The 12,472-nt window shown below is 40.1% G+C and overlaps 1 long non-coding RNA gene across 1 annotated transcript in view; it reads left to right on the forward strand.

Moving 5' to 3' along the window:
• LOC107213200 overlaps positions 1-12,032 on the forward strand; it is a 71,824-nt gene extending 59,792 nt beyond the window's left edge. The window contains exons 3-4 of the long non-coding RNA XR_004499962.1: positions 10,504-10,642; positions 11,930-12,032. This is a non-coding gene — a long non-coding RNA (uncharacterized LOC107213200). The remainder of the gene's footprint in view (positions 1-10,503; positions 10,643-11,929) is intronic.
• The last annotated feature ends 440 nt before the right edge of the window (positions 12,033-12,472 follow it).

A 12,472-nucleotide genomic window follows, 5' to 3' on the forward strand; every position in this document is an offset into this window, starting at 1 on the left:
TTTTAATTTATCACACAGCAGTTTGAAACATTAGTTTTACAGATATGCCACACTGTTCCACTATAGTTCAAGTCCTGAGACTCACACTGCTCAATGCATGGCAAAACATTGGAAATATTAAATTGAATTTTTTCCCTAAGTATGCCTGACACCAGGATCTGAAGATCTTTTCCTATGTTTAAATGCTGCAGAAAAACTCTTCTATCCTGCTCCCCTCATGCACATTGCTTCTTCCTTCCTTTCTTTGTCAGACCCTTGACAACATCCTCTGCTCAAGGGATGTGCAGAGAATTTCACCTTCTAAAGGCAGCCTAAAGTGGCTGAGGTTTGATTTCTGTACCTGCAGTGAGTGCAGCAGGGCCCTACATGGGCTTCTCACATCCTGGGAAATGAGGGAAAACTTCAACTCCCTCCCCTCATCCGTGGGCTCAGCTGCACATAGGCCATGGTCACAAAGTGCCTCACCAAGATGACAAGATTTTCCAGATTTGCTTCAACCTTTCCCTCTGCTTTTTCTTTTAAAGATAAAAAAAATGTAAGGGGCAGTTTGTGCAAAAGGTGCTGGAATTATGGTCAGAATTATATCCTTTTGCTGGTTTGTTTTTAGGGAGCCATAGCAGTGTTTTTGAAATGCTGGGAGTTTCCCCTTGTATCAGGAAAATCCTTGTCTCATGGTTGTGGGTTAACTGAATGATTGAACTGCAGGGAGGCCAGAACAGCAGCTGTAGAAGAAATAAATGTGTGGTCATTTTGAGGACAAGGGAAGAGGACATGAAGAATCAGACAGGTATTGGCAGGGAAGGCTTAGGCTGTCAGTTTACTTCTCTGGAGTACTTGGTTCTGGCCAAGCACCTTCTTTCCTCTCATGAGGTACCTAACTTAGAACCAAACTTATTTAAATTATCTATGCACTCAGCTCCAATACAGATAACCAACATTTCCATGGCTTTCAAATGACCTTCTGGCCTCCTTTTGGTGGCACTGGCCCACCAATCAACCTGTTGTTAAATTCCTCCTAAAAGTCACCTGTAAAGCAGAAGGTCCAGCATGGCAGATCCCTGATCCTGGTGCCACATCCTTGATTCTGGTGCCAGATCCCCTGCAGAGGTGTCACCCTAAATCCCTGCCACAGCATAGTGCACAGTGACATCCTGCAGTGCCTTTGGCACTGGTGGTCACTGCTCACCCCTCTCCAAGGGCAGCAATTGCAAATTTCACTGCATTTACACCCCAGGCCAGAGCAAACACAGCTCTCACTCAGCACTGAGTGCCTGCAGTCACCTGGAGTGTAAATGGGCAGTTAATTAAATCTCCCTCACAGAGCTTTGTAAGAAATCTATTAAACAAAGCATTGCTGCTATAAACAAACAAACCTGGGTCACAGTTTCAGCTCTTTGACCTCTTCAGTGGATTTTCTGGTTTTATCAGGAGAGCTTCTTTACATTTTTCCTAATTTGTCACCAATATTTTAAAAGTTGTTTAAAAAGAAAGAAAGAAAAAAGAAAGATGAGATCTGGCACTGATAATTGTAAGTCTGTTCAGAATACAGGAGGAAGGTTAATTAGCTTTTCTGACCTGAAGAGTCTAGGAAAGTATCCCTGGTGATTCACTAATTGCTGCTCAATGCATAATAGTGTCTGTGAAGCAAAGTGCATGAAGACAGACACTGATAATAATGTTACTTTGATTTAAAATTCTCTACCTGCAAGGACATAATGCTGTTTCAGTACAGCATGCACTCCATTGATAGATCTAAATATTCCCCAACTATTCATTTATTTTATTGGCAATTCTGGTCACTAATCATGGTTTGAATTTATACTGGGAAAAACTCTGTTTCTCAGATTGAAAGTAAAATGCTATTTAGGGTATCATTAGAACATATTCTGGAAGTGTTTTCTCATGTGTGGTAAACAGTTCTATTAAGATAGTTACATGTGCTGGAGTTGACTTATTTATTTCATTATGAGGATGTGTCAGACCAAGAATGCTTCATTTTTATATACATAAACAAAGAATTAGTCCCTGTTAGGAAAAATATTCCTCAACTGTGAGAAACAGAGATATCATGTTATCTTTTAAAATTGTGTGAGAGAAATATAATATATTTAATTATAAGGAATTTTAGGAAACCTACAGAATCAGGCTCACAGAGTATCAGAAAGATGCTCAGTGTATATGTCCTTCTTTTGATATCTATCAATTGACACACAATGATAAGGACTCAATAGACAGAATAGGTGTGTACTACTAATTCAATTAATTAATAGCTCTCAGTTCTGTGTTTTAAAAGTCCACCAGAGAAGAAAATGAAAATTTTTCTGTTCTTAGATCTTGTAGTGTTGGTTTCTCAACACCCTTTTGTTAAGAACTATTTTTTAAAGTTTGTTTAGTAACTGCAAACACATTTTTCATACAAGATTTCTCTCTGCTAATGGTGCAACCTTCTTTAAACAGGTATTCTACACATCTTCACTGGATCAAAACACTTCTTCAGCAATTTGTCCTCCCATAACAGATTCCTGCAGGAACATGATCATCCAAGTCTCATTTGCATTAAGCTTATTAATTAATTATTATTAAGCCCAGTTTCCAGGAGAGTGTTGGAAAAGCAGGAGTGTCATTCACAGCTTTGACTGCAGAAATCTGCTACATCAACAAGCAGCATGCACCCAGTCACAAGTCATTGAAAACCTTCTAATATATAACCAACATTTTCCTTCTCAGAAGCTTCTAGCATAGTTTAAGGGGTTTTTTTGTAGTTCTCCTGATGCACCTCTCAGTTTATTCACCACATTCCTCCCTTGCATCTCTTCTGTCCTGAGCCAGGTGATAAAATGGAGGCAGACCTGTATTTTAGGCGGATTCTGACCCAAAGGTACCCTCAGGTACCACTGCCAGCACCTCACCACACAGCAGGGACAGGGCCTGCAGATGAAGCAGGAGAGAGGGAATCTCAGTGTCCAGACATTTCTCCTGCTAAGGCTGGCACACTCTACTACTCCTCTACTTCGGAGCTGTAAATGATATTAAGTAGGGAGGGCGGACCTGCCCTCTGCTGGGGTATTAGAACAGCTCACCGGCTCAGGCAGGGGGACACTACAGGGTTTTCATTTCCCCAGAAGCTCCACCTCTGTCACACTACTAAATACCCATCCTGGGAAGTGTTGTGCTCTGCCTGGGCAGGCTGTGAGCCCCTGCTGCATGGACATCCCATCCCTAACCCTCCCGTTCTGCAGGAGCAGCATTCACTCTGTGAAAGGGAACAGGATACACCCACAGGGTGGGAGAAAAGGGAGCAAACAGCAGATCAGGGCCCCTTTCCTTTCTGTTCTCTGTGTGTCTGTACCTTGATTCCAGACACAGCCCCTGATGCTGTCTGTCAGCTCCTGACAGCAACAGGACCAGCACAGGTTTTCTTCTGTGTTTTGGCAGACTTAACCTGCACTCCCACTGCCTTTGCCTGAGCAATCTGCAGGTTGATATTTACTAAATCAGCATTATGGAACCCATATCTTTGTCCTACCCCTCCCCTTACCCTGTCATTTCTATTTCAGCTCAGATATCCAGCAGCTTGACAGATAAGACATTGCCAAATCACAAAAGACCTTATGTATATCTTGAATTTCCTGACTTAGCTTATTAAGATGCAATCTGTTGCACAGAATCACACAATAGATATGTTAGAATGTAACCTGACATCATAAGTTACTCCCATGATAAAAGACAAAAGACATGCAAAAAGTGACTGTTTTTCTTATCAGTGGAGCAGCTCTCAAAGCAAACAGGAGATCAAGTCAGTTAAATCCAGCACGTGTTTAATTTAACTAAAATTATAGCAGATGTCTAGCAATGTATGGGATAATATTTTCAGGCTTTTTCTATATATATTCTTGGATCTGTAATATAACCCTTTGTTCATTGCATAATCTTGCTGTTTATTGAATGTGAATTCTTTTCAGTGCCTAAATGAATTCTTCTGCAGGACAAGTTTTCTCTACCCCCATTCACCTCCGAAATATTGTGCATGATTTGGCACAGCACGACCCTCCTGCCCTCTGTGTAGGAACTTTACACACACCAGTGAGAGAGCCAAAAAGGAAGAAAATAAGAAAACTTCTTGCTGCTGGGGCACGCTGGGCAGGAGCTGAAAGCAAACAGTCCCTTTTCTCTGCATCATTTTGGACACACATACTTTATCTACACCTTGTATTTCACTACAGCTTTAATAGTTCAATAGTTCAATACTTTAACTGTAGCAGTTCAACCAAGACTCAAGCCACCAGGAAGAAAGGTTGTGGGTTTTGTGAGATAAATTCCTGACAGCTTTTCAGAAGAGAAGTGTCCTTCTGCTTTGCTGCTGCCAGTTTGCCCAGTGCTATTTTGGAAATGCACAGTAAAGTTAAAATAATATTGGCCTGAGACTGCCAGCAGCCTCTGTGTTCAGAGGATTTATTTGCCAGTCCTGTCCTGGGAATGTGCTGCACTGGTTCACTGAGATGGAAAGAGAAGTTGGAAGGGTGAGGCAGAGCAAGGAGCCCAGCTGAGGCTCAGGGTGGTTCTGCATCACCCACGTTGATGGTCCAGCAGCTGCAGCAAAATCCAGAGTTCAGGTGGAGGAACAAGTGGGGAAGCTCCTCTTCCTCACCCCTTTGCTGTACTGAGACACACATGGTGTGGTGTCTCCACTCCAGCTCTGAGTGTCCTCATGTGTGTACCTTCATCTTGGAGTCTCTTGAGTGGATCCTGAGCGCACAGGTGACGAATGTGACACAGCTGAGGATTTTACTGTGAGCCTCAATAGGAGTGAATCGAGCACAGCCCTCTCCAGCTGGGGCAGGACAAGGTCAAAGCTGCTTTCTTTCAGGGATGTTTGGATTCAGTGCAAGCCACACTTACAGAGCTGCTCCAGCCCCTCAGGAGCTCTGCCCAGGCTCCCCAGACTTTCAGCAGTGCAGGTGACCCAGCAGCTCTGGAGGACAAACATGAAGCACTAACTTCATAAATATCACCTCACTGTCTGCTCCTGTGCGTGACAAGGGTGGGGGTTAAAATTGCAAGCAGGGTCCTCAAAGGAATACTGGCCTTCCCTAGAGGAAATTGTTAATTTTTATCTAGTAGTTTATGTGAAATTTCATTTGTTCTCAATCCAGCATGATTCGTTTTAAATCTGTAAAGCTGGAGCTTTCAGAACAATTCCTTGTCAAGGGTACCTGAGGGAGGTAATTTAGTTCTCTCAGGTTCACTGGGTGGGGGCTCATGCCAAAATTGTTTAATTTTTCCAGCTGGAGCCTGTGGGTAACTGAACCTGACAACACCTGGCACAAGAGTTCCACCGGGTATCTCATTCATGGTGGAGAGGCATTTTTATGTCACCTCTCATCACAATGGCTGAGTAATGAGGACACACATCTTCTTTGGGATTTCTTTTTTGTCTCCTATCTTCCCAAAACACTACCATAATCCTGAGGTAACAGCACGGCAGAGGCAAAAGATATGCACTAAAATGAGGTTCTTATCTGCAGTTTTATTATCCCATGCAATATTCTTGCAGAAAATTACTTCCAGAAATGTGCTAAGCTGCTCTTTGGCTCTCCAGGGCTCTATTCACAATTTTCTGTAAGTGATTTTTGTTTAATTTGTAGCAATAGAGGGATAGATATCTTTCACTCTGACTGTTATCAACTTAATTGTAGCTATAGGAAAAGTAAAGGCTAGCTGACTTTTTATTACTGAAAGTAAAACAATGGGACATTGTTTGCTTTTCTGTTTCTGTACAGCACAGTGGCTAAACTCATACCTAAATTCACTTAACTTTGTCCCAAGTATATTCTTCATTTTAGCAAGAATTAATTTTTGTCTAGAGGAAGACTGTGTCACCTGTAGTCCTTGTTCCTAACTGCCAAGTTACTGCAGGTAAACCTTTGGCAGGAGGTGAATGAGGGATCTTTGTGGCTATGGAGGCTGCATTTTGCTGGTTTCCTGCTTTTTAAAGAAAAATTCCAGGGACAGAAAGTTCTCCAGCCCACTCTGTGCTTCTGATGTGGAGACATCCTGTTCTGCTGTGGAGAAATGCAGGTTTTGCCCTTGTCTGCTGCATCCTCAAACCTCTGCTTACAGAGAGGAAAAAGGAATGTTTGTATGCTCCCATATGTGTTTTGATGGAAAGCCCAGCTGATTTCATACATTGATACAGCACTTCAGCAGCTTTTACTTTAATAAAGCCTCACCTGGGGCAATGTGTTTAACTTGGCCACATCTCTTCAAAAGGTAGACAGGCCAGAGAGGAGCAAGAAAAAACAGAAGTGTACAGGAAAAACTGAAAGGTTTAGTCTAAAAGTAAAGTTTTAACCTTAACATGATGTAAACAGGAGATAAGTAAATTGTTTTCCAAAGGCATGTTGGAAATGGCAAGAAATAATGGGTTTAAATTGTAGCACTGAACAGGCATTAGGAAGAACTTTTTCCGTGGTGAGAACAGATAAGCAGTGGCCTCAGTAGGGAGGTTACAAATTCTCTGTCTCTGGCTGCTATTTTTCAAAAATACACTGTACAAGTGTCTCTTGCAAATGCTGTGTGTGCCTTGCCTCGTCTGTGAGAAAGGACAATGTCTGTTCATGTTTTGCAGTTACTTCACATCCCATTTTCTTGTTATTTCTCTCTACTCTAAAAAAAAGGGGGGGAAGAAGGCACAGAGAATTTTGTTCTCTGACTGCCAGGCTGGGCTCCCTCCTTGAGAAATTTCTTGTTCTGACCTCTTGTGAACAGAGGTGCTTTGCACACTTGGGTTTGGGAAAGGAAGACTCTAAAAGAAAACCCTGCTGCCTGATGAGATTCTCCATCTCTTCCTTTAGCTATTTAGCAATATGTGCAGGATCTATCAGTGTCAAAAATGTGAATTCCACTGTTTCAGGATGGTTCTGCAGAGGAAAGGGAAGATGCCTCACCTTTGCCATCTGCCTTATGTCTGTGGCATATTTGGGTAGCATCTTGCAAGGTTTTAATCTCATTTCCTGTGTAGGAAGTTGCTTTTCCTTTCCCCTCGCATTGCATCTTCAAGGGTAGATTCTCTGTCACATATCAAGAAGTAAAATCTTCCTGGCTTTTGGAAATTCTCTGCAATATTTCAAACTAAAATGCTTTTACACAAAGATGCTGGCATGTCTCTTTTTCATCAACCCCCAAAAAGTACATACTGATACTTCTTGGGTGGATTTTAAAACAAACCTCGCTTGTAGCTCTGAAAACCTTCCCTTACATCCAATGAAAAGCTAAAAATACCTATGAATAAGTTAACACCTGAAAATGTAGGTTTCTGCACATGGCTTACATAAACCATAAAAGCAAAATTTTAACTATGTTTGAATTTCATGCATAAATCTTCTTGAGAAAAAGTTCCATCCTAGTGACAGTGAGCTTTAAGCTAAAGTAAACATTTTTTATCTGCAAATAGCATATAAAAACCCCAATTCAAAATTACTAGACCAATATACACAGCTTTTTAAAATTTTTACTCACAGTTAATCTCTTAATTTTCAAGTAGGCCACTGCCAGAAGCTTTTTTTGGCAAACAAATTATTTTCTTTGTTTACTTTCATTGTAATTACTTTCAGTAAAGCAGCCTAATAGTGGTTGACATAAATATTTTTTTCCCTCAGGTTTCTTATTCTCTGATTGATGATATCCAGGGTAAAAAATGAATAAAATTACAGCATTCTAAAAATTTATTAAAAGAAAAGAAAAACAAACAATACAACTCTCAAACCCCAGTCCACTGTAAACAAATAGGTGATTTTATTAATGCTTCTAGAATTATTTTACCGAAATCTAACATAAACCAAAACATGTTTAGATATTCTCTGCTTTTCCTCCATGGTAATTCATCATAATGTATTAATATATATCAGCTTTTATACTCTTAAGGCTCCACACTGTGACAAATCTTATTCATTTTTGGCTCCCTGAAGGAGCCATTATATTGTCCCCTGCAAAAAAGCCTTTTATAAACAGCTCCACAGGGCAGATTGGCAAAAAATGCCCTGATGGATGCTTGGAAAGTTCTGGAGGGTGTCCTGGGGCTGAGCCATTTAATGGCTTATTTATGCTGTGTACCCTTCTTAAAACATGCTGTGCCAAGGATGTGGGCAGTGGCATTTCCAGGGGCAGGCTGAGCCAGGACATCCTTTGGGATAGAAAAGGATTTCTTTGGAAATTTCAGTGTCCTGGCCATCAGCAGAAGTGGAATGGGAGTGAAAACTGCTGAGAGGAACTCCTGCATTCTTCACTGACCTCAGATGGGCAATAATAATAAGAGAGAAAGCAGCAGAGGCTCCTCTGAATTCTCTGGTGTTCCTTTCTTCATCCCTGGTGTAAGGACAGCCCAAGTGGAGATCTGCTGGGTGGAACATCTCCCTCCTGTGCACCTTCTGTGGCCTCCCACACCCCAGCACATCCCAGCACAGTTGTGAGGCTGCTTTGATTCCTACCAGCCCACATGCTGGCAGGAAAGTGAAATGTGAAATTAATAAAAGCTATCAAGCACCAGGAAATCATAAAACTGTTCCCTATTTTCATAGTTCTTCAGCCCAGAAAAAACATTAATATTAACACCTGTCAAAAATTGTTGCAGATTTGAATTCTTGATGACTCCTCTGAAGGCATGAGCACTGTTTGCAGTCTGAGTTATCTTCTCCAGACTGAACCATAGGAAGAAATACATGTAGGGCTCAAATGGCAAAAGGAATTTTAAAAACTCTTGCAAACTTCACTAGTATGAAATCTGTTCTTCATCTGAATTATTTCCTTCCATTAATTCCTCAACTTTTTTGATAGGTTGATTAAAAAGTCCAAGACTCAGCTAAGTGAATTTGATTTGGTGTCTAAGTCACTCTAAAATCACATCTTAATTTGATTCTGTTGATTTAATATCTGACCTTGCTAAAGCAGACAGCAGAGCACATCACTTTTGGCATGCTGAAAATATAATTATTTGCCTGTTAACATTATTTCTCTGCAAAGAAAAGGCAATGGATCAAATAGTGAAGTATTAGAGACTGTAACAGGTGAACTTGGAAACCACTACACTTCACATGATACTTTGGAGAAGAAAACAACAAAATCTTCCAAGTCAAGTCACATTTTCCTGAATGCTCCCATCTCCTGGCACTCTTAGAGTCATTTCTGGAGTAAATGCTCTGCACACACAGAGCACTGACTGGAATGAATCTCTGAATAGTCATTGAAAGCTTTTTGTCTGTGTTTACAGCTCTTCAGTGAAGCTCCTATTTTTGTCTTCAGTGGTTTTGGTTTTCAGAAGTGTTTCTGCAGAGAATCAAGGGCTGAGTTTCAGACTGAGCTTCCATTTTCAGCTCTCTGTAGGACTTCATTCCAAACCCTGATGAGACTCATAAATTGTTACATAGGACACGTGTTTTTGTCTCACATATATGAATCTAAACAAAAATAAGTGAAAAAGTAAGAGGAATAAAATGTTATTGCTGTCTACAGCTGCCTGGTGGGAAGGTAGAAGGAAATGCAGCCAGAGTCTTTAAGTTATCTGTAAGTTCTGGTGAATAATACAATCCTCTGACTGAAAATATCCGAGCAGATAACTTCTCCTCACTGAACACCATGGAAACTTTGCTTCCATAACAGAAGTTCACCACCTAAAGTTATCCCAGTCACAACATAAGCAGTTGTGTGAATCCTCTCCAGCTCTATATAGGATGCGAAAACACAACTTTGCACTGTTTCTTCTAGAAAGAAGCGGATGTATAAACCTTAAAGTGAAAATAGCTATAAATATATTCCTTGACCTAGTCCTCCATCACTAAATTAAATTTCAGTGACTTGCTAGGAAAATGTGTTTTTTTATGTGCTCCCATAAATTATGCATTTTGATGCTTTTTGTATCCTTTTTTATTATCAGGAAAAAAAAAAACACCTAAAAATAACCTCAAAAAACCAAAACAACTTCAATAATCAGACAGCTCCTAGAAGTTAAGTCTTCCAGACACTAAGGCTGCATCAGGTGTGAAAGTGGAATCTTCTTGTGAATTCAAAGGTTAAACCTTGTTAAAATTGTTCCTTTACAATGGGTGTGAGCACATATTAAGAGTATTGACAAAGCACTGATATACAACATAACATTTGTTAATGTATATTAACAGATACATTTTAATGGATAATATTATATAATTATGTGTAACATAACATTTGATTCTTGCAGAAACAAAATATTACAAGGCAAGAAATCATCTCTGACTTGTGTTGTTGTTCTTCACATAGTTACTTGCTGTAATTTTGAATAATCTACTGGTTTTCAGTATGACTTTGTCACAGACTTTTGTTGCAAGTTTTGTTCCACAAAATACCATTATTGCGAGACATTCCAGTCCCTTGAACTTACTCATAACAGTCTTAATGGGTCAAAATCAGGTAATTAACTGGTTTTGTATAACTATTTTTATACCTGGTTTTCAACCTTACTGGTTTTCTCTGCAGGAGCTGTGAAACTGAATACAGATGAACATAAACCATCCTCCCCCAGCTCCACACAGCTCAACAAGCAGGAGTTCTGAACTTTGGGTGACCAACTTTGTCCTTTGTGGGCTTGCTGCAATGCAGAAACATCCAGTCCCAGGTAGGTCTGCCTGGAACAGTCTGGAGGGAGGTGTGGGAAGAGGCTTCCTTTAATTCAGGTATTTCACAGCATCAGAAGGCAGAGGTTCACACAACATCCTGAAATATTTCATCTCATGTCTGCAAGTGCAGTGATGGGGTGAGAAGCAGGAGATGCATCTCAAAGCAGCAGATGAAAGAGCTGGGCAGCACATTTGGGTGGAATGGCTTGGTAACTGCACTGCTGTTGTGGAAAGGAGGCTGAGATCTTGTTTCTTATTAGGGTTTTAAAACCTTGATGTGACAGTTTCTGATGGACTCATACAAAAGTGCAATCTTTTATATTTTCCAACCTTGCAATGTTTTTGTGCATAGCAGGACTGTATGAACAGAAATGTACATCTCATATTGCTCAAGTAAAATGCATTTTTGGTACTTACACATCTGTAAACTTGTTAAAACTTAAAATGATGGCACTCACAGAAGTGATGGTTTTGAAATTAAATGTGTGAGCAAAGGGGATGAAGTATAGATAGCCCAGCACAGAGTTTTCTGCATGCAGTGATTTGTTCTAGAAGGCCACGTTCCCGAGACAGGTTGTATGGCTCAGTACCTTTTGGCAGCAAAACTATTAAACTTAGCTTTTTTTGCCTTGTTGTTCTGTGCTTAAACAAATTATAGTTAAACTATTAATTATGGTAGCTATTTAAGTGTGACAAATTAAGTTGACTCTATGGCAAAGTCACTCAGTACCCTTGAGAAGCCCAGCCTTGATTTCAAGATATTGCTCTGAAAATGGAATGTTTAACAACAAGCTCCATCCCCTGCTTAAACTGTGAATAACAAAATCAGTGCTTCACACAGCACAGGGCCTGCACATCACCTCTGCCTCCTCTCTACTCTTCTCACCTTCCCTGTGCTGCATCTTGATGAAGGTTTTGTAAACCTTCCACACCAAGGTCTTACAGCTATTTTAAAGGCACAACCATGAGTTTTAATCTCAGAAGTTAGCATACTGAGAAGGTGACAGCCACGTGAAAATTACTGTTAATTAGAACAAAAATATAATTTCCATGTGTGGACAACATCAGATTTGCATCTGTTTTCTCTCAGAAATTCTGACAATGTTGACAGGTCTCTTCTGTGTTGAGAGCAAAATTGGTAAAAATGGAAAAATGTAATATTATCAAAGAAAATTTTAAAAATTAGATTTATCTTCATATTCTTCTAATTAGTTTTTTTTTAATAGCCCTTTAATTTCTGCCTCATTTAAAGTTCAATAAAGCTGCTGAAATAATTTGATTTTCAGCTGAAGACAGACAGAAGGCTCATACTTGGACAACAATACATCATTCACTAATTGTTACTTTAGAGAAAATGCTGATTATATTGAACTATCTTACATACTAAAGTCAGAGGGAAAAGCAATCTCTTCGTAAGTATGTGAATAGCTCATAAATAAAGTCTAATAGACAGCTACAATGTGTGTCACACTGCAAACATGATTTCTTTCTAAAGCATCTCATGCACCCATCCTGCTCACAGCACTCAGAAATTCAATATCCAGGATGGAGACTCCACATCCTCTTTAGGGAAAAAAGGGTTTTCCTGTGTTTAAATGAAATTCCCTGCATTTCAGTTGTGCCCTTGTCCTTGGTGAGGGTGATTGGCCAACACTCCCTCTGATCCTTCTTGTATTTCTTGCTTTCTTCCCACCCTCAGCAATCTCCCCTGATGTCCAGAGTTCCATGTCTTCTCTCCTTTGTTTCAGCAGCCAACTTTGGTTTGAGATAATTTTTCCTGATTGATTAAAGCCCTCTGGCACTCTGAGTACTCATCCCCTGTAATCAGG

Source organism: Parus major, chromosome 20 (genome assembly GCF_001522545.3).
Source record: "Parus major isolate Abel chromosome 20, Parus_major1.1, whole genome shotgun sequence".
Lineage (NCBI taxonomy): Eukaryota > Metazoa > Chordata > Aves > Passeriformes > Paridae > Parus > Parus major.